This window comes from Aotus nancymaae, unplaced genomic scaffold (assembly GCF_030222135.1).
Source record: "Aotus nancymaae isolate 86718 unplaced genomic scaffold, 86718_ANA_hifiasm-v0.15.2.pri h1tg000029l, whole genome shotgun sequence".
Classification (NCBI taxonomy): Eukaryota; Metazoa; Chordata; class Mammalia; order Primates; family Aotidae; genus Aotus; species Aotus nancymaae.
In genome coordinates this window covers 26,804,784-26,832,684 of record NW_026988442.1, presented here as the reverse complement: position 1 = coordinate 26,832,684, position 27,901 = coordinate 26,804,784, and the positions used below count along the sequence as shown (strand labels likewise).

The window sequence follows — 27,901 nt, the reverse complement described above, 5'->3', positions numbered from 1 at the left end:
TACTAAAAATACGAAAATTAGTAGGGCATGGTGGTGGGCGCCTGTATCCCAGCTACTCAGGAGGCTGAGACAGGAGAATCGCTTCAAATTGGAAGGCAGAGGTTGCGGTGAGCCAAGATCATGCCACTGCACTCCAGCCTAGGGAACAAGAATGAAACTCCATCTCAAAAAAAAAAAAAAAGAAAGAAATGAAAATTAGAGTCAGATTACGAAAATCTTTGGGAGCTCCATGGGAAGTTTAGTTTCGAACTTTAGACAGTAAAAAACAATGAGAGGTTTCTAGCAGTCAAGCAGACCGGGCGCAGTGGTTCAAGACAACACTTTGGGAGGCTGAGGCAGGCAGATCATGAGGTCAGGAGTTCAAGACCAGCCTGGCCAACATGGTAAAACCCTGTGGAGGCTGAGGCAGGCAGATCATGAGGTCAGGAGTTCAAGACCAGCCTGGCCAACATGGCAAAACCCTGTCTCTACAAAAAAAATGCAAAAACATACAAAAATAGCCAGGCATGGTGGCACCCACCTATGGTCCCAGCTACTAGGGAGGGTGACGTGGGAAAATTGCTTGAACCAAGGAGGTAGAGGCTGAGCCAAGATCATACCATTGCATTTTAGCCTGGGCGACAGAGTGAGATCCTGTCAAAAAAAAAAAAAAAAAACGACACAGGCAGATCACAAGGTCAGTAGTTTGAGACCAGCCTGACCAACATGGTGAAACCCCATCTCTACTAAAATTACAAAAATTAGCCGGGCATGGTGGCACTCGCCTGTAATCCCAGCTACTCAGGAGGCTAAGGCAGGAGAAGTGCTTGAACCAGGAGGGAGAGGTTGCAGTGAGTGGGAATCATGCCACTGCACTCCAGCCTGGGCGACAGAGCGAGACTCAGTCTTTAAAAAAAAAAAAAAAAAAAGGCCACATACACTGCCTTGCACCTGTAATCCCAGCACTTTGGGAAGCCAAAGCAGAATTAGTTGAGCCCAGGTATTTGAGACCACCCTGGGCAACATAGTAAAACTCCATCTCAAAAAAAAAAATTTTTTTTTCTTCATCTCTACAAATAATAATAAAAATTAGAGGCCAGGCACAGTGGCTCACACCTGTCATCCCAGCACTTTGGGAGGCCAAGGCTGGTGGATCACTTCCGGTGAGGCATTCGAGACCAGCCTGGCCATCATGAAACCTCATCTCTACTAAAAAATACAAATTTAGCTGGGTATGATGGCACACGCCTATAATCCCAGCTACTCAGGAGGCTGAGGTAGGAGAATTGCTTGAGCCCAGGAGGTGGAGGTTGCAGTGAGCCAAGATCACACCACTGTACTTCAGCCTGGGTAACAGAGCAAGATTCTGTCTCAAAAAAAAATTAGGCATGGTGTGCACACATGTAGTCCAGCTACTTGGGAGGCAGAGGCAGAAAAATCGCCTGAGCCCTGGTGGTCAAGGTTGCAGTGAGCTACGATCATTCCACTGCATGTCACCCTGGGCAACAGAGTGAGACCCCATGTCAAAAAAAAACAAAGAGAAAAAGAAAAAAAATTTTTTAATCTTATTCTTCAACGCGCTGCACCCTGATAACATGGATCAGTAGTAGTCCTTTGCCTCCTCTGAACTTCTCTACAATTTTTATAGGCAAGACCAACTTATCACAGATTGCCTTGTACCAAAGTGATGTGAGTACCTGATTGATTGTGCACACTTGGAGGTCACAAATCTTGTTAACTCTCTCACAGTGCCTTAATGTAAAGGCACAATAATCACTGATTAAGTATGTCTGTGCATGGAATAATAGGCAGCAACAACCAAGCAGCAGCAAATTAAAGATGACTGAAGTTTAAGACCTCAAGACTTAAGAAAACAGTGATATGAAAACTCAATTTAGGCTGGGCACAGTGGCTCACACCTGTAATCTCAGCACTTTGGGAGGCTGAGGAGGGTGGATCACTTGAGGTCAGGTGTTCAAAACCAGCCTGGCCAACATGGCAAAATCCCATCTCTACTGAAAATACGAAATTAGCCAGGCATGGTGGCACACGCCTGTAATCTCAGCTACTTGGGAGGTTGAGGCAGAATCACTTGAACCTGGGAGGCGGAGGTTGCAGTGAGCCAAGATCGTGCCATTGCACTCCAGCCTGCGCAACAAGAGTGAAACTCTGTCTCAAAAAAAAAGAAAGAAAACTCAATTTAAGAAAACTTACTAGCCTGGGCATGATGGCTCACATCTGTAATCCCAGCACTTTGGGAGGCCAAGGCAGAAGGATCACTTGAACCCAAGAGTTCAAGACTAGCCAGAGACACACCCTCTACACAAAACAAAAACATTCATCTACACAAAACTTAAAAACATCAGCCAGGCATGATGGCATGCCTGTTGTCCCAGCTACTAGGAGGATGTGCTGGGAGGACTGCTTAAGCCCAGGAGGTCAAGGCTGCAGTGAACTGTGATGGTGACACTACACTCTATCCTAGGTGACATAGCAAGACCCTCTCTCCAAAAATTAAATTTTTTTTTTTGAGACAGTGTCTCACTCTGTTGCCAAGGCTGGAGTACAATGGCAGGGTCTCGTCTCACTGCAACCTCTGCCTCCTGGGTTCAAGCGAGTCTCCTACCTAAGCCTCCTGAGTAGCTGGGATTACAAACGCCCACCACTGTGACTGGCTAATTTTTTTGTATTTTTAGTAGAGACGGGTTTGACCATCTTGGCTAGGCTAGTCTTGAACTCCTGACCTTGTGATCCACCCACCTCGGCTTCCCAAAGTGCCAGGATTACAGGCATGAGCCACTGCACCCAGTCATGATTGTGTACTTTTAAAATAGCTTTCCAGATTCCATTTTATTCACTCCTGATTAAAGTAGTTTTAAAGTTAATATAGTAAGTCAGCCGGACGCAGTTGTTCACGCTTGTAATTCCAGGATTTTGGGAGGCCGAGGCATGATCACCTGAGGTCAGCAGTTCAAGACCAACCTGGCCAACATAGTGAAACCCCATCTCTTAAAAAATTTTAAAAAATAGGGCCAGGCACGGTGGCTCACGTCTGTAATCCCAGCACTTCGGGAGGCTGAGGCGGGTGGATCACGAGGTCAAGAGATCGAGACCATCCTGGCCAACATGGTGAAACCCCATCTCTACTAAAAATACAAAAAATTAGCTGGGCACAGTGGCACATGCCTGTAATCCCAGCTACCTGGGTGGCTGAGGCAGGAGAATCGCTTGAACCCAGGAGGCGGAGGTTGCGATGAGCCAAGACTGCGCCATTGCACTCCAGCCTGGGCAACAAGAGCAAAACTCTATCTCAAAAAATAAATAAAATAAAATAAAATAATATATTTAAAAATATATACATATAGTAATAGTCCTGTCTTATTACAAGACAAAGATATCACTGACCCTCCAGTGGATGCAAGACATGTGGAGTTATTTTTCTCACTGGTGGAGTTTCCTCACTGGTAGATTTTCCTAGATGCAGCCAAATACTTGCTCCAACTGCAGTGAAGACAACTACCTCAGTTAGGATTAAAGTATTGTCACAAAACACAATTACCACCAAGCAGGTAAGAGGAAACAGATGAGCTGGGATGGAACAGAGAGTGTGTAGTATACTAAAGGGACAATTTGATAAAGAGTACTGAGTAAATCTTATAACATTCTCAAATAAAATTGCCAAATTTTTTAAAATAAAGATGGGGTTCTTCTATGTTGCCCAGACTGGTCTTGAACTCCTGGGCTCAAGCAAGTCTCTGGCCTCAGCCTCCAAAGTGCTGGGATTACAGGTGTGAGCCACTGCACTCAGCCCAAAATTGCCAAATTTCAACCTGGAAACAAACTCAAGCTGATACAGCTACTCTACAAGATGACTTAAATTCAATAATCCATTTGGAATGATGGCAATTTCACTGAGAGTAAAGAAAATAACACTTGCTTTTCTTAAACCAGAAGGAGAAGGCTGAATCACACACACACTCTCTCTCTCTCTCTCACTCACACACAAAAACACATACACACACATTTTATCCACTTATAGCATATACTATGATGAAGTCAGGAAATTAAAGTCCCTTTTGAGACAGGGTCTCATTCTGTCACTGAGGCTGGTGTGCAATGGCACAATCATAGCTCACTGCACCCTCTACCTCCTTTGCAAAAGTCATCCTCCCAGCTCAGTCTCACATGCAGCAGGGACCACAGGCACACATCACCATGCCCAACTATTTTTTTTCACCTATTTTTTGTAAAGACTGGATCTTACTTTATTACCCAGGCTGGTCTCAAATTCCTGGGCTCAAGTGATCCTCCTCTCAAAGTGCTGGGATTACAGGTATGAGCCAAGGGACCCAGCCTCTAAATTCTTTGAGTCAGCACTGAAAGCTGCATCTGACCTCACACTATTATCTGGTATAAAGAGCTTAATTCGTTTATGCTTGATCAATAAAATCTAAATAAAAGACCATTCTACCTATCTATATAATGCCTTAAGTTTATAGAATTTTATAAAATAAGGAACCTTGGAGGATCATACACAGCCCCCTTTGTTTTAAAATTTTTAAAACTGCCCTAGAGAGATTGATTTGCCCAAAGCTTATAGTACACACTTACAAATTATTCTCAACTCTGCCCTAGGTAAGTCTTTTCAAAGTAACAAACTAACAAAATATATTAATCAGGTACCAAAAGGGAAAAAAAAGGGTTTCACATGTAGATTTCTTTTTAATCAAAGTTCTGTTCTGAAACTAAACATATGATCATGCTGCTCTTTCCACCAACAGCAATTAACTTTCATTTATAAAAATGTCAGTTTATTCTGTATGAAAGTCTTAACTGCAGTGGTAAAAGAAAGAAAAATTAAAAAAAAAAAGAAAATAAAAAATGTCAGTTTAGGACATTTAGATTGTGATAAACATTTTCTCTCAAAGTAAAAATAATTTGGCTTTAGATTTCATTTAAACAGAAGAGCAAAGAATATTTACTCCAAAAGTGCCCCCTTTTTTGTTAAAATCCTTTCTTCCCCTCCCCATGCTTTCTCCTCTTTTGTACTGAAGTTCTCAAATGCATGAGATGGAGGAACAATACCACAATACAACTGCAGGCTTCCTGCCTACTAGTCAGTCATTATTCTTAAGTCTTGAGAGTTTTAAAACACTGCTTGGGATGCTTTGAAATTCCTTCTTTCAGATTTTCCCTCCTTCATGGAGCATCTATTTAAAAGAATGGCTTCAAAAATGTCTTGCTGCACCCAATCAAAATCCTCTAAACAAACTAAAAATGCTAGCCTTAGATATAAAGGTGGGATGTAAATGCCTGAAGCTTGGCAAACACCAATCTACAAGTACAGGACAGAAAGAAGTATATTTCTGGCCAAGCATTAGAACAGTCTTTTTCTTATATGTATAAAAATTAAGCTTGTTTCTGAAAATTTTCACATTTATATGGATAGTATCACAAAGTTAAAAACTACATCATTACTATACGCCTTTAAAAAAAAAGTATTATTTAGAAACCTAAAGGTCTCAAACCATTGATAGCTGAGGAGAAAAAGGCAAAGTCAATTATTACTGACTTAAATTTCACACTAAAATGATGTATATTCATTTATTTTTTAAAGTTGTTGGCCAGGCACGGTGGCTCACACCTGTAATCCCAGCACTTTGGAAGGACAAAAATGGGGGAATCGCCTGAGGTCGGGAGTTCAAGACCAGCCTGACCAATACGGAGAAGCCCCGTCTCTACTAAAAATATAATTGTGGTGGCACATGCCTGTAATCCCAGCTACTTGGGAGTTTGAGGCAGGAGAATTGCTTGAACCTGGGAGGCGCAGGTTGCAGTGAGCAGAGATAGCGCCATTTCACGCCAGCCTGGGCAACAAGAGTGAAACTCCATCTCGGAAAACAAAAAAAAAAAAAAAAAAAGAAAAGAAAAAACAAACTTGTTGAGTGCTCTAAGGATCAGGGAATTAACAAAAAATATATATATATGTTGTTGGGGACAGAAAAAATTAACAGCACCAGTCACCTGCAAATGTGGGGAATTTCCCATTCTTCCGACCACACTTAGATGGTGGTAGTACTTAATAACAAACTTACTAAGTTGTTGACATAAACTAAGATCTACTCAAAACATGGTGTGGAGGGGGTGATATACATGCTCTGCCACTGCCCAGCTCAACATGCATTCTTTCCTTTTTAAAGGCAACATTAAAAATGGAAGGTTCATGAACAACGACTTGTAAAATTGTTACAATAAATGGAAATTTTTCCAAAACCTCTAACACCTCTAACAAAAAGACTGCTTTAAACAATATTTAATAAAGCCTAATCCCAGTACAACAAAATAATTTAGCCAGTCCCCCGGAGTTCGTTATAATGGGATTTAACCTGTACACTCAACATTCAATTAACCATAAGGCTTATCCTAATTGAGGATTATGCTGACTTCTGCAGTCCTTTCCCTCTATCCATCTACCACTTCAACTCAGCTGCCATAGCCACCAAAAGCAAAGCCCCAGGGAGCAGATTATCCATTACTGTGTGATACCCAAGCCAATATTCCCTTTTCATCACTATGTGGATAATCAATAGTTAAATTCAGTAATCTAGTCAGCGTGGTTTTCAAAAAGTGAAGCTGCATAACCTTCACTCATAGCCTCTAACCAAGGAAATGAAACATTTAAACAGAATATCTTTTTATAGGACTAGCAGATGAAAAATGTCACACCCTTTCCTAGAACCTATCAACAAAAAAAATTTAACAGAAAAATAGGACACAGATGTTCCTAACAAACATATTTTAAAAGCCAAACAAAAACGACATTAGTCCATTTGCTCTTAGAATATTATTTTAAATGGGTAAAACCTGTTTGCCAGTCAGGTCAGACTCCTTTCCTTTGCCTTTAGGCCACAAAGTTTACTACACAGTTAGTTAAATAAACCCTTATTACTGCCCCCCACTGTAAATTGACCTAGGCTGGCAGTACCTACCAAACTGAGTTAATGCTAACAAAGTTAGGTACTGTCAGTATGTAGCCTAAGAAGATTATCCAGTTTGTGGATAAATCAGCCTTCTACACACTTCAGGTCTCCCTTTCTACTCCTGCTGTGTATCTTCTGGCCATTTTCCTGTTCATTTAAAAACTCTCCACCAGAAGGTAGGAAAGGGAAAGCCAATTAAATTCAATTCCATAATTTGTTAAGGGGTTGAAAGTAAGGTTAGGCTCTGGCTAAACTGCATCTTTAAACCAAAATAATCTTCTCTGAGAAATCCTCCCAGAAAAACAATGGACAAAATGAATTTACCTAGTAAAAACATTTACCAAATTCATGTATATTTAGTAGAGACAAGATTTACCATGTTGACCAGGCTAGCCAACCTCAGGTAATCAATCTGTATGTTAATACAAACTCATTACAATGCCTCATTACCACAAAGCCCCTCCTCCGCCTTAATTCTGAAATGTTCATTTTGTAACCCCTCCACGACCCTAAAAAGCACTCATAAAGTGGGAGAAAAATGGGCCAGGAGCGGTGGCCCATGCAATTCCAGCACTTTGGGAGGCTGAAGCGGGCAGATCATTTGAAGCCAGGAGTTCAAGACCAGCCTGGCCAACATAGTGAAACCCCCATCTCTACTAAAAATACAAAAATTAGCTGGGCATGGTGGCTCACACCTGTAGTCCCAACTACTCGCAGGGGCTGAGGCACAAGAATCAGTTGAACCTGGGAGGCGGAGGTTGCCGAAGCTGAGATCACGCGACTGCACTCCAGCCTGGGCAACAGAGTAGGAGTCAGTCTCAAAAGAAGAGAAGAGAAGAGAAGGAAGAGAGAGAAAGAGAGAGAGAGAAAATGCCTACATTTTACTGCAGCAATCAATCTCAAAGCTATTCCTTAGAATCCAAACTAACATATAGTCCCCTTGTTTTTCAATCTTTTGAAGTATGAGAAAAAAGAAGAAAAAGTTAATACACATTTCCAATACTAATTTTCTGCTCTCAGAGATTTAACCACTCAATAATGCAAAAAACAAATATTTATACCAAGGATTCCAACAAAACTGGTACAGGTAATCTCTTCAATCATGATCAACAAGTCTTGTTTTTCTAGTCCTAGGTAGCTTTACAGGGTAACAATTTTATTAAATTGTGACAAATTTGCTGTTGCAGGGTAACAATTGTATTAAACTGTGACAAATTTGCTGTTGCAGGGTAACAATTGTATTAAACTGTGAGAAATTTGCTGTTGTAGACAACTGCCACTGTAGGCTATACTCATTCTAAACTTGCAACAAATTAAAAGTTTCCAAAACTCCTTTACCTCCTCTGGCCAAAGTGTGAAATTACAGAGTTTTTAAAAATGCAGGCCCAGTGCAGTGGCTCACATCTATAATCCCAGCACTTTGGGAGGCCAAAGCAGGTGGATTACCTGAGGTTGGGGGTTCAAGACCAGCCTAGCCAACATGGTAAACTTCATCTCTACTAAAAACACTAAAACAGCCAGTGTGTGGTGGCGCACACCTGTAATCCCAGCTACTTGGGAGGCTGAGGCAGGAGAATCGCTTGAACCCGGGAGGTGGCGGCTGCAGTGAGCCAAGATCCTGCCACTGCACTCCAGCCTGGGCAACAGAGCAAGACTCTGTCAAAAAAAAAAAAAAAAAAAAAAAAAAGGGCAAAAAGAACTGCCCCTCCCAGAAAAAAAAAAACCCAAAGCCATTAATTTTAACAATTTGGGAAAAGACAATAGTAGAGTTTTTAAAAATCTTACCCCATTGCCCAAACTAAAATTTATTTTTTATTTTATAAGAGACTTTTCAATAACAGTAGTCCAAGTTTAAATGAATTATTCCAGAAACATACTAATGCACAAGACTGAAATCTTAAAAAAAAAAAAAAAGACACACACTTAGCTTTTATCTTTAATGTAATGTCCCTGCAAGAAAGCTTATTTCAAAAGATCAGTCAAGAAGACCTTAGTAAGCAACCATTTTTAAACTACTTTTTATTTGCACATCTCCTAGAAAAAGGGTCCCAGGTGCAACAGTATTTCACTCCTTACTGAATTCTAATTTATCTGTTCAGGAAGTGGGTGGCACTTTTTAGAAATAATTTTTATACAGAGAAGGAAATGCACAGCATAATCACTTTCAAAATATAGTGAAATTATTTAATATAGCCTTTAATAACCTAGCTCTAATATCACTGAATTTCCTTAACAAATTGTTAGTGTTGGCAAATTCTTAAAACCACCATTCTAAAATATAAAAATGTAAATCTTCTTGTTGATGCTCAAGTTGTTGTACATTTTTAAAGCCTCTGTAGTTAAATATCTTATGGTAGAAACATCTCCTATAACTCCTCTAGAAATATTAGAGCCTCCCACTTAGTCCATAATCCCCGTCTTCTATCTGCCAAAAGCTGGTATATACCTCTTTTATTTCAAATGCTGATTGGACAATTAAGTCATTTCTATTTATACATAAAATACCCCTATAATTTAGGATCATGGGCAATTTAGATTACTGCTCATTTAAATGCAGAACCTGAAGCAACCTCTAGTGACAGAAGCTATAGTGTTCAATATCATTTCACATGTTACAAGCAGAGGCTTCATTTTACATACAAACAATGAATCCTGGCAGGGTTCTTCATCCTGAAGCCCCACAGATTGTTACTTCTTTAACCGTATTAATAGATAAGGTGACATAAGCAATAAGTTCAGAAGAGCTTTTTCCAATAGCTATCAACATTTTTTTTAAGAGAGCAAAAACTATTCCCTCATTTTCTGTTTCTTCTGTTCATTCTACTTCCCTGCTTTTGGTACGCAACAGAGGTGGTTTCAAATGAAAATCTTGAAATAATTATTCCAAAGACCAAGGATATTCTAAAAACCAGTAACAGTCTCTGCCTCTGAGAAGGGAGAACTGGAGGGTTTGGCGTGGAAGAGAGATTCACTTTTCAATGTGTTTGTAGCTTTCCAATTGGATATCATGCGGTAGAACCATATTCTAAATGAGCATACATTTAAAATATTTTCAAGAGCAATTCACAAACTTACAGGTTTCCATTAACATTTCCGTTTATGCAGCCTTCGCTGAAGACCTAAGATTTTTTTTTTTTTTTTTTGAGACGGAGTTTCGCTCGTTACCCAGGCTGGAGTGCAATGGCGCGATCTCGGCTCACCGCAACCTCCGCCTCCTGGGTTCAGGCAATTCTCCTGCCTCAGCCTCCTGAGTAGCTGGGATTACAGGCACGCGCCACCATGCCCAGCTAATTTTTTTTTTGTGTTAGTAGAGACGGGGTTTCACCATGTTGACCAGGATGGTCTCGATCTCTTGACCTCATGATCCACCCGCCTCGGCCTCCCAAAGTGCTGGGATTACAGGCTTGAGCCACCGCGCCCGGCCAGACCTAAGATTTTTATTTCCCCAATCATCTTCTCAACAACCTGCTGCAACAAACACTGAAGCTTTTTAGCAGCCAGGGATCAATTAGGTGGATCCGAGGCCAGGCATTTAAATCAAAGAGATGCAGCAATCTTACTCAATACTACTACCACTCTCACTCATCTCAATTCAACTCCATTTAAAACCACTGCAGCAAGACAGCTGGTACTCTCCTTCCTGTTTCTTTACCGTACAGGCTTAATAACAAAAACAGGTTGGTTTTGAAGCCCTGCTCAAATACTGCAAAAAGGAAGTCTTCGCATTCGGGAGCGGGGGAGAAAAAGTTTCGACTTCAGGAGAATCTCATAGCTTCCGTGTCATTCCATTTGGGATTCCCAAACTCCTGCTAGTGAAATAGATGCTCTCTCTCTCACGACTGCCCTCTCGGTTAACTTTTCCACCCTACGTGCTCTCAAACTGCCTAGGAAGCAACTAAGTCTCCCAACGCCCCATGGCTAGTTTGGTTAAGGCAGGTACAAGACAAGCAGCTTATTTAAACCATGACAAACTGAGTCGCTGTTCATAAAATGAGAGACGAGGAAAGCAAATTTAAAAAGTAGTAATAAAGAGGCCAAACCCCAAATTTAACCAACCAACTTCCCACTTACCATTTCCCAGCCTTCACACCAGAGGTTGTAAAACGCCTTTTTACCGAGAAAACTAAGAACCCACCCGCCCAACATGAAAATTCCGCGAACAATTCGTGTTAAAATATTTGTAAAATGCCCAAGTGCAGGAGGAAACACAGCAACCAAACCTCACCCGGCAGGGAGGCTGGGGTGGGGGTCCCCGCAGCTTTTCCCTCCCGCGCTTCCCAATAGCCGCTAAGGAGCGGGGGCAGCAGCAGGAGGACGCGGGGAGCTTTCAAAAGGGCTGGGGGAGGCAGGTGGGAGAGAAAACTTTAGGGACAGAAGGGAAAAGTGGGCCCCTGCAGTACCCCTACAAACTCCTCGGGTGACCCCTCCGCGCAGGGACCCCCGCAGATCCCCAAGCGGGGATCCGACCCGCCTCGTCTCCGCTCCGACTGCCGCGGGCCGCCCCTGGGGCTGAGGGGAAGCAACACGGCCCCGACACCCCGAAACTACCTCAGCGCGTCCCCCGGCCGGCGCGCCCCTCGGTGCCTCGGCAGAGCTGAAGCCGCCGGCTCCCCGCAGCCCGGGGAACTCGCCCCTCTTCCCTCCGCCTCGCACTCCACCCTCTCGCCCGCCGCCGCCTCCTCCTTTATCTCCACTCACCTCCCGCCGCCATTTTCCTCGCAGCTCAGCTTTAAATCGGAAACTCGCCGCTCAGCCCGCAGCCGCCGCCGCCGCGACCGACTCAGCCGCAGCCGCCGCGGTCGCTGTGGAGGGGCTGAGGAGGCAGCAGCTGAAGCCGGCGCGCGGGGCCCACTGGGATATGTAGTCCCGTGGCCACGCCCAGCACTACCGGTCCCAGGGGGCCTTGCGCGGCCGGCCCAGGGTTCCAGCGCCCCAGCCCTGGCTTCCGCGGCGGAGGGCGTGGCCACGTGGGATCTTGCGGCCGCTTTTCGCCCGTCGTCGACTGGGAGCTGCCTCGGGATCCGGAGAACGGGAATGCAGTCCTAGCCCTGCCCTTAATTTTTTTCATATTTGCCTTCGTCCAGTAATACCTAACATTTGTGGAGCGTTTCTGGTATGCCAAGCACGGATCCTCAAAACAGGCATCCCGTAGGGACCATGATCATCCTCATTTTTCAGATGAGCGAACTGAGGCACAAGGTCGGAAGCCACGAGGCTGTTCCTCAGCTGCTAAAGCCACTGGGTGAAACGTTGGGCAGCAGTAAGTTCACGGCATAATCGGTCCCGAAGTATCATCTCACAGCCTATTTAAGACTTACAATATGCAATGGCATGCATGTTGCCAAAAAAAAAAAAAAAAAAGACTTACAATAAAGAACACCTTGCTTTACAATGGAGAGATCTGGCAGGCACCCCCTCAATCAAGTGATCGAATTTAGCACCACCAATGCTGGGTCAGACTTGTTTCGTGTCTCCTGATGTGATGCAGTGGGGAAACCATATTGCTATCCCTTGTGTTCTTGCCACACACGTACACACACACAAAAACCTGACCTGAATCTAACCATGAAAAAAATAAACGAATTCATCAGAATGTGGGACATTCTACAGAATATCTAGCCTAGAGTCTTAAAAATATGACAACATGAAAGAGGTGAAGATCAAACGCAATAGGTGAGACTTGATTGGATTCAGGATTTTTTTTTTCCTTTTTCTTTTCTTTTTTTATTTTTTGAGACAGCCTCTCGCACTGTCACCTGGGCTGGAGTGCAATGGCGCGATCTCAACTCACTGCCATCTCCGCCTCGGGTTCAGGTGATTCTCCTGCCTCAGCCCCCCGAGTAGCTGAGATTACAGGCGCATGCCACCACGACTGGCTAATTTTGTATTTTTAGTACAGACGCGGTTTCACTATGTTAGCCAGGCTGGTCTCAAACTCTTGACCTCCTTAACCTCCAGCCTCGGCCTCCCAAAGTGCTGGGATTACAGGGGTGAGCCACTGCAGCCGGCCAGATTCAGGATTTTTTTATGTAAAAAGAATTTGGGGGGCAATTTTAATATGGATTGTATGTTAGAAAATATTGAATCAGTATTAGATGTGTTGAGTGTGAATAAAATAAAATAATCTGAAAAAATAAAATAATCTGACCACTTACTATCCACGGTCAGCACCATCATTTCCCGCCTGGACCACTGCCGCAGGCTCCTCAGAGTTCTCCCTAGTTCCACCCTTTTCCCTTAGCGTCTACACTCAACACAGCAGCCAGAGGAATCCTGGTAAGAACTAAGTCAGTTTAGGTCCCTCCTGCAAAACTCTTGCAGTAATCTGCAAAGCCCCACACAGCCTGTTTTTTGCCCTCCCATTCTCTCTCGAAACTCATCACCTTCTTCTCTTCCACTCACTTCTGTAATTCAGCTACACTGGACTCCTTGGGCCTCTCCAACACGCTTAGCACACTCTGGCCTCAAAGATCGTGCACTTGCTATTTCCTCTGCCTAGAACACTATTTTCCCAGAAAATTCAAATAACCCATTCCCTAATCTCCCCATGGTCATTGTCCAAATGTCACTTCCTCAGTGAGGCTTTCCCTAATTGCTCTCTTTTAACTTCCTGCCCACTCTGATCCCAGCTTTCCCTACTCCTATTCCTTTCTTCATTTCTTTTCAGAGCATGAATTATCATTGAAATCACGACATATTTCTGTTATGTTATTTAAAATACCTCCTTTCTAGTGTTACAGCCCTTTTAGAATTTGTCTAGCAGGCTTTCTGGTTTTTGCCGGAAAAAAAAAAAAAAATCTCCTTTCCGCAAGGGCACAGTGGCTCACACCTGTAATCCCAACACTTCGGGAGGCTGAGAGATCACTTGAGACCAGGAGTTCAAGACCGACCCTGGCAACAAAGCGGAGACCCAGTCTCTACAAAAAAAATTAAAATTGGCTGGATGTGGTGGCACCTGCTTGTACTCCCAACTACTCAGGAGGTTGAGGTGGGAAGATTGCCTGAGTAGGGGAGGTCAAGGCTGCAGTGAGCCATGCTTATACCACTGCACTCCAGCCTGGGTGACAGAATGAGATCGTGCCTCAAAGTAAATTAGTTTAATTTAATATCTTCTTTGCTCACAAGAATGAAAGCTCCATGAAGGTCTTGTCTTTTATTTCCTGATGCAATCTCAGCACCCACTCATACCCATATTGACTGAGGCATACTCAGTCAATATTTGACTTTTTTTAAAAGGTTTTTTAAAGAAAAAACCTTTAAAAAAGAAAAAGTATGACTGAGGCATACTCAGTCAATATTTGTTGTGTGAATGAATTCCTTCCATCACCAAATGACAAACAAAAAATACTTAGTGGCACATGCCTGTAATCCCAGCTACTTGGGAGGCTGAGGCAGGAGGATCACTTGAGCCAGAGAGGTTGAGACCAGCCTAGGCAAAAAAGTGAGATCACACTTCAGATAATAATAATAAATTTAAAATACTGTGTTAGGCCAGGCGTAGTGGCTCATGCCTACAATCTCAGCACTTTGGAAGGTCGAAGCTGGTGGATCACTTGAGGTCGGGAATTTGAGACCAGCCTGGCCAACATGGCGAAATCCCGTCTCTACTAAAAATACAAAAATTAGACAGGCATGGTGGTGCATTCGGGTAATCCCAGCTACTTGGGAGGCTGAGGCAGGAGAATCACTTGAACCAGTAGGCAGAGGTTGCAGTGAGCCGAGAGATTGTGCCACTGCACTCCAACCTGGGCAACAGAGCAAGACTCCATCTCAAATATATATATATATATATATGCACACACATATGTATATAAAATAAATTTTAAAAATAAAATACTGTGTTAGATGCTGGGAACCCAGAGATGAATTGCTTACACCTGGATGGCCTTTCACCTCAGCAGCTACACCTGTCTCCTACCTGCTCTCCTTGCTTCTCTCCCATTGGTCCTCTACAAGGCACTCCCCATACAGTAGCCAGAGGGATCTTGAAAAATCACGTTGCAGTTAACTGAGATCAAGCCACTGCACTCCAGCCTGGGCGACAAGAGGAAGGCTCTGTCTCAAAACAAACAAACTACCCAGACTCTAATTGATTTGGTCTCTGCTTCCCTCCCTGATCTCAAGTAATATATCTCTCCCTATTTCTCACCCCATGTCACACTGACATTCCTGAACACACCAAGCACGTTCCTGCCTCAGGACCTGTACATCTGTGGTTCCTTTTTTCTAGAATGTTCTTTCCTCCTGGCTTGCTCTCTCTTGCCATTCAGGTCTCTGCTGCAATGTCTTCTCCTCAGGTAGAACTTCTAAAGCACAAAACACACACACAGACACAAACACAGTCACTTTCAAGTCTAGGCTTTAAGATGATTGTGGTGGCTCATGACTGTAATCCCCGCACTTTGGGAGGCCGAGGCGAGTAGATCACCTGAGGTCAGGAGTTTGAGACCAGCCTGGCCAACATGGTGAAACCCTGTTCCTACTAAAAATACAAAAATTAGCCAGGCCTGGTGGCACACGCCTGTAATCCCAGCTACTCTAGATGCTGAGGCAGAAGAATCGCTTGAACCCAGGAGGCAGACATTGCAGTCACCCAAGATTGTGCCACTGCATTCCAGCTTGGGCAGTAGGATGAGACTCCGTCTCAATAAAATATAATAAAATAGGCAAGGTGTGATGGCTCATACCTGTAAACCCAGCACTTTGGGAGGCCGAGGCAGGCAGATCACCTGAGGTTGGGAGTTCAAGACCAGCCTGACTAACATAGAGAAACCCCGTCTCTACTAAAAATACAGAATTAGCTGGGCGTGGTGACCCATACCTATAATCCCAATAGACAAGATAGTGCTATTACACTCCAGCCTGGGCAACAAGAGTGAGACTCCGTCTTTTTTTTTTTTTTTTTTTGAGACGGAGTCTCGCTCTTGTTGCCCAGGCTGGAGTGCAATGGCTCGATCTCAGCTCACCGCAACCTCCACCCCCTGGGTTCGAGCAATTCTCCTGCCTCAGCCTCCTGAGTAGCTGGGATTACAGGCACGCACCACCATGCCCAGCTAAGTTTTTGTATTTTTAGTAGAGACGGGGTTTCACCATGTTGACCAGGATGGTCTCGATCTCTTGACCTCGTGATCCACCCGCCTTGGCCTCCCAAAGTGCTGTGATTACAGGCGTGAGCCACCGCGCCCGGCTATGTATTTTTTTTTTATAAAGACGGAGTTTCACGATGTTGGTCAGGCTGGGCTTGAACTCCCGACCTCAGGTGATCCGCCTGCCTTGGCCTCCAAAGTGCTTGGATTACAGGCATAAGCCACCACACCCAGCCAGAAAAAACCTTTAAAAAAGAAAAAGCAAGGTAAGAGAAAATACTTGAACATCTTTTCCTTTTTTTCTTTCCTTTTTGTTTTTTTTTTGAGATGGAATGTCATTCTTGTCATCCAGGCTGGAGTGCAATGGCACCATCTTGGCTCACTGCAACCTCTGCCTCCCAGCTTCAAGCAATTCTCCTGCTTCAGCCTCCCAAGTAGCTGGGATTACGAGTATGCACCACCATGACCGGCTATTTTTTTTCTTTTTTTTTTTTTTGAGACAGAGTCTTGTTCTGTTGCCCAGGCTGGAGTGCAGTGGCACGATCTCAGCTCACCGCAATCTCCACCTCCTGGATTCAAGCGATTCTCCTGCCTCAGCCCCCTGAGTAGCTGGGACTACAAGCAAGCACCACCATGCCCGGCTAATTTTTGTATTTTTAGTAGAGACAGGGTTTCACCACATTGGCCAGGCTGGTCTTGAACCTCTGACCTCGATTGATCTACCCACCTTGGCCTCCCAAAGTGCTGGGATTACACACATCAGCCACTTCCCCCAGCCATACTTGAACATCTTATCTGGGACCAGCAGTCAATCTAGAGAAGACCAATCATTTTATCTTGTCCTCTCATCACCCTATTCCAATATTCAAATTTCAAAGAGGAATTGATTAATTGATCTAGCTTAGATCACATGTTTCATACGAAAGGAACTGACTACCAAACCCTTAACAATGCTAACTAGCCTGCTTGCAACAGACTCTCAAATGACTTACGGAGAAAAAATACACGCACACAGGGAGAGTACAGGTGAGCAAACTTGGCAAAATGTGATCAATCAGTCAATTTAGGTTTAGGGTAAACAGAGCTTTTTTGTTTTGGGGTCTTTGATGTTTTCTTGTTTTTGTTTTTGAGACAGAGTCTCTCCCTCTGTCACCCAGGCAGGAGTGCAGTGGTGTGATCATGGCTTACTGCAGCCTGGACCTCTTGGGCTCAAGTGATTTTCCTACCTCATTTTCTGTCCCTACCGCTGTCTCCCATATTTTTCCCTCTTTCATTGTGTGAAATATAGCCAGATACCCTAGTGGTTAAGAGTGTGGGCTTTCTGGCCAGGCACTGTGGTTTACTCCTGTAATCCCAGCACTTTGGGAGGCCGAGGCAGGTAGATCAACCTGAGGTCAGGAGTTCAAACCTGCCCAACATGGCAAAAACCCATCTCTACTAAAAAAAAAAAAAATATATATATATATATATATATATACACAAAAATTAACCAGGCATGGTGGCGGGTGCCTACAATCCCAGCTACTCGGGAGTCTGAGGCAGGAGGATCTCTTGAACCCGGGAGGCAGAGGTTGCAGTGAGCCGAGATCCTACCACTGCACTCCAGCCTGGGTGACAGAGCAACACTCCAGCTCAAAAAAAAAAAAAAAAAAAAAAAAGAGCTTGGGCTTTCCAGGAGTTCAAGGCCGTCCTGGGCAACAAAGTGAGACCCTCATCTCAGCAAAATTAGAAAAATTATGGCCAGGCACAGTGGTTCATGCCTGTAATCCCAGCACATTGGGCCCAGGCAGGTGGATCACTTGATCTCAGGAGTTTGAGACCAGCCTGGGCAACATTGCAAATCCTACCTCTACAAAAAAAAAAAAAAAAAAAAAAAAGTAGCTGGGCATGGTGGCATTCACTTGTAGTCTCCCAGCTACTCAAGAAGCTAAGGTGGAAGGATCACCGAGCCAAGGAGGTTAAGGCTGCAGTAAGCCAAGATCACACCACTGCACTCCAGCCTGGGTGACAGAGAGAGACCTGGTCTCAAAAATACATGCATACCTACATACATACACACATACATACATACATACCTGCATTAGCCAAGTATGGTGGTGTTCACCTGTAGTCCCAGCTACTGGGAGGCTGAGACAAGAGGCTCACTAGAGCCCGGAAGGTCAAGGTAATTACACCCCACCCTGGAGTCTAAAAAAAAAAAAGAAAAAAGAAAGAAGCAAGTGTGGGCTTTGATACTCATTACCTAACCTGCTAAGCTGGTTCTGCTACTTACAGAGCTGTGTGATAGTGACTGGTTACTTGAACTTTCTGTGCCTCCATTTCCTAATGTGAGAACACTGATAATGATACTAATAATAATAATGCTTATGTCATAGGGTATTAGGATAAAATAGAACAATATAGTGAAAGCTGTAAAAACAGCATCAAGCACAGAGCACCCATAAATGTTAATCATGATAATGCATGGCAGTTCCAAACTTGCTTTGCAGGGGTTAATATCCAAGGGTTAGTAACAATGTTCTCCCCCACCCCCCACCCACATTTTGCTTCATTATAGTAATTACAGTGTGAAATTTCCCTGCAAGTGAAAGTAGATTCCTTGGGTAGAAGCCTAAACCCTGCACATACCTAAAACTCTGTTTCCAAATACCTAATCAGAAAACAAGCTGGCACAGCCCCAACCTCCACCCCCAGGCTGTACTCTGACACTTTTCTCACTGGGAAGGACACACGACAGAGAGGGAAATAGCAAGAGAGAGAGATCGAAAAATGCAATTTAGGGTCAACAAGTACTTGACTTGTTGTTTTGCCTAAAAGAGGGGAAAAATACCCCTGAGAAGAATCATATTTAAGGCAAATTTTTGGTGGTAAAGAGCAGACTGAGCTTTACAGCCCAGAGTCTCCTGGTTCATGCCTCTTCCTTTACACCTAAATCAGGGTTTGGCGACCTGTGATTTTCATGCCAGAGATGGCACATGAGCCTGTTGGAATTGGCACCTGGCCTGGCTGAAACAGACTTGTCCTGCCCCACAACCTGCAAATGACTCCACAGCTGGAAGAATTTGAAGCACAGCTCATTTTTGTTTTGTTTTGTTTTTTTCTTTCTAGACTTACATATTAAACACATTTGCTTCAGGAGAAAAAATCATCTGCTATCAAATGCTTTAAAAGTACCCATCGTAAGAGGGCTAAAATAAAAACAAGGGCTGCACTCATGTTGGCAGCACATACACTAAAATGGAAACAATACAGAGAAGATTAGCACGGTCCCTGCACGAGGATGACATGCAAATTCTGTAAAGCATTCCAGGTTTTTCTGAGATGGAGTTTCGTTCTTGTTGCCCAGGCTGGAGTGCAATGGCGCAATCTCGGCTCACTATAACATCCACCTCCTGGGTTCAAGTGATTCTCCTGCCTCAGCCGCCCGAACAGCTGGGATTATAGGTGCCTGCCACCGTGCCCAGCTAATTTTTTGTATTTTTAGTAGCAACAGGTTTTCACCATGTTGGCCAGGCTGGTCTTGAACTCCTGACCCCAGGGGATCTACCCACCTTGGCCTCCCAAAGTGCTGGGATTATAGGCATGAGCCACCGTGCCTGGCCCCCAAATTCATTTTGTAAAAAACAAAGTGTTTTAGATCATGCTATTGCATTCCAGCCTGGGCAAGAAAAGCCAAACTCTGTCTCAAAAAAAAAGAAAAGAAAAGTGTTTTATTCCAGAGCTGGAGTCAGCCAACCTTTAAAAGTTCCCCAAAGCTATATGATGGGATACCATGTAGACAGTGAAAGATTATGAGGCTGCGTAACACTCAGCAGTTTAAAAAGATCTCCGGCCAGGCGCGGTGGCTCATGCCTGTAATCCTAGCACTTTGGGAGGCCAAGGTGGGTAGATCCCCTGGGGTCAGGAGTTCAAGACCAGCCTGGCCATCATGGTGAAACCCCATCTTTTTTAAATAAATAAATAAAAATAAAAAAATCTCCCAGATACTTTATTTTTTTTAAAAGTTGTGGATATGTTGTAGTGTATATATCAATGAGGTACATAGGATGTTTTGTTACAGTCATGCAATGTGAAATAAGCACATCATGGAGAATGGGTCCAGCTACTTTAAGTTAAAAAAAAAAAAGAGGTAAAGCAGTGTGTATAATAGGACTTTTTTCTGTGTTACCAAAATATATATGTATATTTATTTATTTATTTTTATTTTTTATTTTATTTTTTTTTTTTGAGACAGAGTTTCGCTCTTGTTACCCAGGCTGGAGTGCAATGGCGCGATCTCAGCTCACCGCAACCTCTGCCTCCTGGGTTCAAGCAATTCTCCTGCCTCAGCTTCTCGAGTAGCTGGGACTACAGGCGTGCGCCACCATGCCCAGCTAATTTTTGTATTTTTAGTAGAGACGGGGTTTCACCTTGTTGACCAGGATGGTCTTGATCTCTTGACCTCGTGATCCACCTGCCTCGGCCTCCCAAAGTGCTGGGATTATAGGCGTGAGCCACCGTGCCCGGCCTATGTGTATATTTATTTATTTATTTATATGCCAGATGTGGTAGCTCACGCCTGTAATCCCAGCACTTTGGCAGGCCAAGGCGGGCAGATCACCTGAGGTCAGGGGTTCAAGACCAGCCTGACCAACATGGAGAAATCTTGTCTCTACTAAAAATACAAAATTCATCGGACCATGGTGGCACATGACTATAATCCCAGCTACTCAAAAGGCTGAGTCAGGAGAATTGCTTGAACCCAGGAGGCGGAGGTTACAGTGAGCCGAGATCGCGCCATTGCACTCCAGCCTGGGTATCAAGAGCGAAACTCCGCCTCAAAAAAAAAAAAAAAGAGTGAAACTCCATCTCAAAAAAACAAAAGAAAAGAAAATGTAATAAAAGCCCCTAAGCCAAGGTGGGAAGATATTTGCTGAAGAATGGCAAGTCCTCACATTTATCTGTCTCGAGAGAAAGGCAAGGGTTAAGCCAGTTCCTCAAAGAGGCCACCTCCGAAGCCATGGCCTTTCTGCTGGCAGTACTTCTCTCTTGACTTTACCCTTGAGGGGAATTGGGATCTCAGTTCTACATACCAAGCGTGGCCCAGAGGCTTGAGGTCATAAAAAAGAATGTGGGGGCCAAAAATCACCCTCCTAGCTCCGTGTCTTCAAGCCTTTGACTAAATCACAGGCAGCAACAAATATATTTCAGCAAAAAATATATTGTGATTCAGTATTCACATTTGTATTTCTATACACACTTCAGATAAAAATTTTAAGAAACAATACATACTATATGAAATCCACCCTGATATTTGGCAAAATCCCATTACAGTTTTTATTTATTTATTTATTTTTATTTTATTATTATTATTATTTTTTGAGACAAAGTCTCGCTCTGTCACTCAGGCTGGAGTGCGGTGACGCGATCTCGGCTCACCATGGAAACCTCTGCCTCCCGGACTCAAGTGATTCTCTTGCCTCAGACTCCTGAGTAGCTGGGATTACAGGCATCTGCCACCACACCCAGCTAATTTTTGTATTTTTAGTAGAGACAGAGTTTCACCATGTTGGCCAGGCTGGCCTCAAATTCTTGACCTCAGATGATACGCCCGCCTCAGCCTCCCAAAGTGCTGGGATTACAGGCGTGAGCCACTGTGACCAGCCTTTTTTCCTTTTTTTTCCCCCCGGAGACGAAGTCTTGCTCGTTGCCCAGCACTGGAGTGCAATGGCGTGATCTCAGCTCACTGCAACCTCTGCCTCCCGGGTTCAAGCAATGCTCCTGCCTCAGCTTCCTGAGTAGCTGGGATTATAGGCGTGCGCCACCATGCCCAGCTAATTTTTGTAGTTTAAGTAGACACAGGGTTTCACCATGTTGGCCAGGCTGCTATCGAACTCCTGACCTCAGCTGTTTCGCCCACCTTGGCCTCCCAAAGTTCTGGAATTACAGGCGTGAGCCACTGTGCCCGACCCATTTTCTCTTTTTCTGAGACAGTCTGGCTCTGTCATCCAGACTGGAGTGCAGTGTGACCTCCGTCTCCCAGGTTTAGGTGATACTCATGCCTCAGCCTCCTGAGTAGCTGGGATTAAAGGCGTATACCACTACATCCAGCTAATTTTGGTTTTTGTTTGTTTGTTTGTTTTGAGATGGAGTCTCACTCTGTCACCCAGACTGAAATGCAGTGGCACGATCTTGGCTCACTGCAACCTCCACATCCCAGATTCAAGCAATTCCCCTGTCTCAGCCTCCCAAGTAGCTGGGACTATAGGCACAGGGGGACCACCCCCTCGGCTAATTTTTTGTATTTTAGTAGAAACGGAGTTTCACCATGTTGGCCAGGATGGTCTCAATCTCCCGACTTCGTGACCTGCCTGCCTTGGCCTCCCAAACTGGGATTACAGGCATGAGCCACCGCACCCAGCCTAATTTTTGTATTTTCAGTAGAGACAGTGTTTCACCATGTTGGCCCGGCTGGTATTGAACTCCTGACCTTAAGTGATCTGCCTGCCTTGGCCTCCCAAAATGTTGGGATTACAGGTGTGAGCCACCGCACCCAGCCAACATTTTCTTTCCCTTCCTCCTCTGTTTCTCTTTCCTTTCTTTCTTCCTCCTTTTATTTTTGTTTTTTATTTTATTAGAGACAAGGTCTCACTCTGTCACCCAGGTTGGGGTACAGTGGTGAAATCATAGCTCACTGCAGCCTCAAACTCCTATGCTCAAACTATTCCACTGCTTCTCAGGCTCCTAAGTAGCTGAGGTTACAGGTGCATACCACCACGCCCAGCTAATTTTAAAAATTTTTTGTAGAGACAAGGTCTCACTATGTTACCTAAGATGGTCTTGAACTCTTGGCCTCAAGTGATCCTTCTGCCTCAGCCTCCCAAAGTGCTGCTTATACTTTGATTACAGGCAGGAGCCACTGTGCCCAGCCTCATCATTTATTTATTTTTTCTTTTTTTTTCCCCACCCCTCCAGCCCTGTTCATTTATTTTTAACTTCTACAAAGGAAATGTGATGTCAGCCCCTCAGCCCCCACTTCCTCTTCCAGAGGAGCCACCATTGCCAATTTCTTAGGTATTAAGAGACGCATTTACAAATAAACACACATATATATGTGTATATATACATTTTTGTTTGTTTGTTTTCTGAGACAGAATCTCCTTCTGTCACTCAGGCTGGCAATGGTGTGATCTTGGCTCACTGTAACCTCTACCTCCTGTGTTCAAGCGATTCTCCTCACTCAGTCTCCCAAGTAGCTGAGACTACACATGGGCACCACCACACCCAGCTAATTTTTTGTATTTTTAGTAGAGACAGGGTTTCACCATGTTGGCCAGGCTGGTCTCGAACCCCTGACCTCAGGTGACCCACCACCTCAGCCTCCCAAAGTGCTGGGATGACAGGTGTGAGCCACCAAGTCTGGCTTGTATATGTATATATATTTTTGCAACACAAAAAAAGGCCTATTATACACACTGCTTTACCTCTTTTTTATTTTTATTTTTATTTTTAAAGACAGGGTTTCACCATGTTGGCCAGGCTGGTCTCGAACTCCTGACCTCAAGCAATCCACCCGCCTCAGCCTCCCAAAGTGCTGGGATTACAGGCGTGAGCCACCGCGCCCGGCCACCTCTTTTTTATTTTTAACTTAGAGTATCTGGACCCATTCTCCATGATGTGCTTATTTCACATTGCATGCCTGTAACAAAATATCCTATATACCCCATTGATATATATACCTACAATGTATCCACAACTTTTTAAAAAAGTAAAGTATCTAGGAGATCTTTTTAAACTGCTGAGTGTTATGCAGCCTCATAATCTTTCACTGGCTACATGGTAACCCATCATATAGCTTTGGGGAACTTTTAAAGGTTAGCTGACTCCAGCTCTGGAATCCCTGGAATAAAACATTTCCATTTTTAAAAAATGAATTTGGGGCCGGGCATGGTGGCTCATGCCTGTAGTACCAGCACTTAGGAAGGCCAAGGCAGGCATATCACCTGAGATCTGGAGTTTGACATCAGCCTGGCCAACATGGTGGAAGCCCTTCTCTAAAAATACAAAAATTAGCTGGGTGTGGTGGCAGGCACCTATAATTCCAGCTGCTTGGGAGGCCGAGGCAAGAGAATTGCTTGAACTCAGGAGGCAGAGGTTGCAGTGAGCCAAGACAGCTCTGCCATTGCACTCCAGCCTGGGCGACAAGTGAAATGAAATTGGGTTATAAAGTGATGACAGTAAGCTTATTTGAGAGGATAAACCTGTAAGGTCTTTTAGGCTGACTGAGGGTGCCGTGGATGCCATGTTAACCTCTGTGACCTGCACAGACACCCCAGATGAGTTCCTGGAAGACCAAAGAAATGATCAACCCCTGCGGCTACTCTGAGACATTCTCTATTGCTTCTTATTCCTGCCCTAATTGATAAGGTCATTGGACTTTGTAACCAACCTTCCTGAACCTCACTACTCCACACCCTAGGACCCCCTCCCAGCTTTCAAAAAACTGCCCTAAACTATAACTTTCCACTGCCCGCCCCAAACCTATAAAACCAACTCCTATGCCACCACCCTTCACTGACGCCCTTTTCGGCCTCAGCCCACCCACACCCGGGTGAATAAACAGCCATGTTGCTCACACAAAGCATGTTTGGGGGGTCTCTTCATTCAGCGCACACATTTTAGCAAAACCCTCTTCCAATGATTTAGTACTTACAGAGAAGGAACATGGCAGGACTGACATGTTTGGGCATTAAAACAGTATCTATGCCAGGGGTGAACGTATAACCCAAGTTAAGATTCTGCGCCCACGAGGTGGCTCATGCCTGTAATCCCAGCACTTTGGGAGGCTGAGATGGGTGGATCACAAAGTCAGGAGTTCAAGACCAGCCTGGCCAAGATGTTGAAACTCCTTCTCTACTAAAAATACAAAAATTAGCTGGGCATGGTGGCAGGCAACTGTAATCTCAGCTACTGAGGAGGCGGAAGCAGGGAATTCCTTGAACCTGGGAGGTGGAGTTTGCAGAGAGCTTAGCTCGCACCACTGCACTCCAGCCCTGGGCAACAGTGAGACTCTGTCTCAAAAAACAAAAATTAAAATTAAATAAATAAAAATTAAAACACTCTGGCTGTTAACAATCAACTACATTGCAAGCCTGTTAAGGATGTTACTGTACAAGTCAGTCATAATGTCTGCCCCACCCATCCACAGACCCTTCTAAAGAAAGGGCAGAAATCACCGTCTTCGATACCATGTGACTGGCAACTTCTGTTCAAACCACAGCTGATTGAGCCAGATATGGGCATCAGCCCCAGGGGCGGCCAGTGCACGGGCAGGGCAAGTGATTTATGTGTTGGCTGGATACAGAATATCTGGCCCAACAGCAACCAGGTTGACCTGTGAGATTTCCACTTGGGATGAATTTAAATTAGAAAGAGTAGCTGGGCACTGTGGCTCATGCCTATAATCCCAGCACTTTGGGAGGTTGAGATGGGTGGATCACCTGAAGTCAGGAGTTCAAGACCAATCTGGCAAAATGGTGAAACCCCATCTCTACTAAAAATACAAAAAATAGCCGGGTGTGGTGGTGCATGCCTGTAGCCCCAGCTACTCGGGAGGCTGAGACAAGAGAATCACTTGAACCTGGGAGGCCGAGGTTGTAGTGAGTCAAGATTGTGCCACTGAACTCCAGCCTGGGTGACAGAGTAAGACTTTGTCTCAAAAAAAAAAAAAAAAAAACTCTAGAGTAAATCAGCTAGTTAAGAAAAGGATTGGAAGCGGAAAGGCTAAAAGATACATGAGAGGCCGGGCGTAGTGGCTCATGCCTGTAATCCAAGCACTTTGGAGGCCAAGGTGAGCAGATCACCTGATGTCGGGAGTTCAAGACCTGCCTGACCAACATGGTGAAACCCCGTCCTAAAAAAAAAAAAAAAGATTTATGAGATAGGAGGGAGTAGGGTGGGAAATGAAAGAACAGACACTGAATATCAGAGCTAGGAGGTAGAGAAAAGGTACTAAAAATAGTGCAAAGGTGGTCAATTTCCAGCAATATAGCATAGTAGGTAGCCTGAAACACCCAACCCCACCCACAAAAACATCTGGAAATTCTTAGTAAAAGATAACAAGTACTCTTTTAAACCAATCACAGAGTTCACAGGAAAGTAAGGGAAATCCCCCACGTCAAAAACAAAAATGGAACTGAAACCCAACCTGTAGTGTGAACTGATACTATGCCAGAGGAGGAGGTGTCACAGGTCTCAAAAAACAAAGACCTCCAAATGAAATGCAAATGCAAGGACAGGAAATCAGGCCTTGGGGCTCATATAATCTGAAATTACGACACAGAAACCACCCTCCTGGAGCTAGCAGTCAGCTGAGCAAGCAAAGATGCTGCTTCAGATAATAGCGTGTTTGCACAAAAACCATCAAAAGATGAGCTAATAATTATTAAAGACGCAAAAGAAGGTACTAAAATATGCGAACAGAATAATATTATGAAAAAAAGAACAAGCAGGTTTGATAAAGAACCATGCAGAGCAGAGGCTGAGGGAAGCTGGGAAGAGGGAGGAAAGGAAACAAGACCCCTGGAGAAACAGAAATAGAGAAAGTGAGTTCCACTGAGGGCGGGGCTTCAAGTTTGCTGGAGGTAGAGTGAGGTGCAGCAACCTTGCTATCAAGGCAGCGAGTTCCAGGAACCACCTTAGAGTCCCCAGCAAGCCTCTTTTTTTTTTTTTTTTTTGAGACTGAGTTTCACTCTGTTGCCCAGGATGGAGTGCAGTGGCACTATCTCAGCTCACTGCAACCTCCGCCTCCTGGGTTCAAGCAATCCCCTTGCCTCAGCCTTCCAAACAGCTGGGACCACAGGTGCACGCCACCATGCCTGGCTAATTTTTTTTTGTATTTTTAGTGGAGACTGGGTTTCTCCATGTTGGCCAGGCTGGTCTCAAACTCCTGACCTCAAGTGATCTGCCTGCCTCAGCCTCCCAAAGCGCTGGGATTACAAGCCTGAGCTACCGTGCCCGGCCAAGCCTTCTTCATCACTCGTCTGTTTCACTAGTACTTAGTGAGTTCTGTGTTTATTTCCAATTGCTGCTGTAACAAATCACCACAAATTTAGCAGCTTAAAACAATGCAAATTTACAGTACTTGGGTCAAAAGTCTAAACTGGCTTTTTTTTTTTTTTTATTGGGGACAGAGTTTCCCTCTGTTCCAGGTTAGAGTGCAGTGATGCAATCATGAACCACTGCAGCCTTGAACTCCAAGGGATCTTCTCACCTCAGCCTCCTGAGTAGTTAGGACTATAGGCACATGTCACCAAACCTGATTAATTTTTCTTTTTATTTTTTGTAGAGAGGAGGTCTCCCCAGGCTGATCTCAAACTACTGGGCTCAAGCAATCCTCTGACCGCAGACTCCCAAAGTGCTGGGATTATAGGCATGAGCCACTTTGCCCTCCCAAAGTGCTGGGATTACAGGCATGAGACACTTTGGTAAACGCTATCAAAGATGTAATACAGGATGGTGTAATACAGCTGGCAGGGCTACTGTAGCATGTCAGGTCAAGCTCTTGAGCATTTGAGGTGAAAAATAAATTATGAAAAGGTGGCAACCCTTCAAATATCTGAAGAAGGCCAGGCGAGGTGGCTCACACCTGTGATCTTAGTACTTTGGGAGGCTGAGGTGGAAGGATCACCTGAGCCTAGGAGTTCCAGACCAGCCTGGGCAAAATAGCAAGATCTCATCTAAAAATGATCTATAAGGGCTGGGTGCAGTGGCTCACACCTATAATCCCAGCTCTTTGGGAGGCAGAGGCAGTCAGATCACCTGACGGCAGGAGTTCAAGACCAGCCTGACCAACATGGTGAACCTGTCTCTACTAAA

General features: G+C 44.3%; 1 protein-coding gene and 2 non-coding genes across 8 annotated transcripts in view; 2 read left to right on the top strand and 1 right to left on the bottom strand.

Moving 5' to 3' along the window:
- NCOA3 (nuclear receptor coactivator 3) overlaps window positions 1–11,729 on the bottom strand; it is a 149,958-nt gene extending 138,229 nt beyond the window's left edge. For 5 of the 6 annotated variants that reach the window (XM_012467401.3, XM_012467399.3, XM_021669143.2 and 2 more), the window contains exon 1: window positions 11,658–11,715. The gene's annotated coding sequence lies outside the window, so the exon portion shown is untranslated. Of the gene's footprint in view, window positions 1–11,657 lie in introns of all 6 variants that reach the window. The other variant, XM_064382491.1, reaches the window with a different exon arrangement.
- Window positions 11,730–13,688: 1,959 nt separating this feature from the next.
- Window positions 13,689–13,747, top strand: LOC135277103 (U7 small nuclear RNA). The gene has a single exon (XR_010344704.1). It is a non-coding gene; the product is annotated as a U7 small nuclear RNA (small nuclear RNA).
- Window positions 13,748–19,253: 5,506 nt separating this feature from the next.
- LOC135277061 (U6 spliceosomal RNA) lies at window positions 19,254–19,361 on the top strand. Its single transcript, XR_010344671.1, has one exon. It is a non-coding gene; the product is annotated as a U6 spliceosomal RNA (small nuclear RNA).
- The last annotated feature ends 8,540 nt before the right edge of the window (window positions 19,362–27,901 follow it).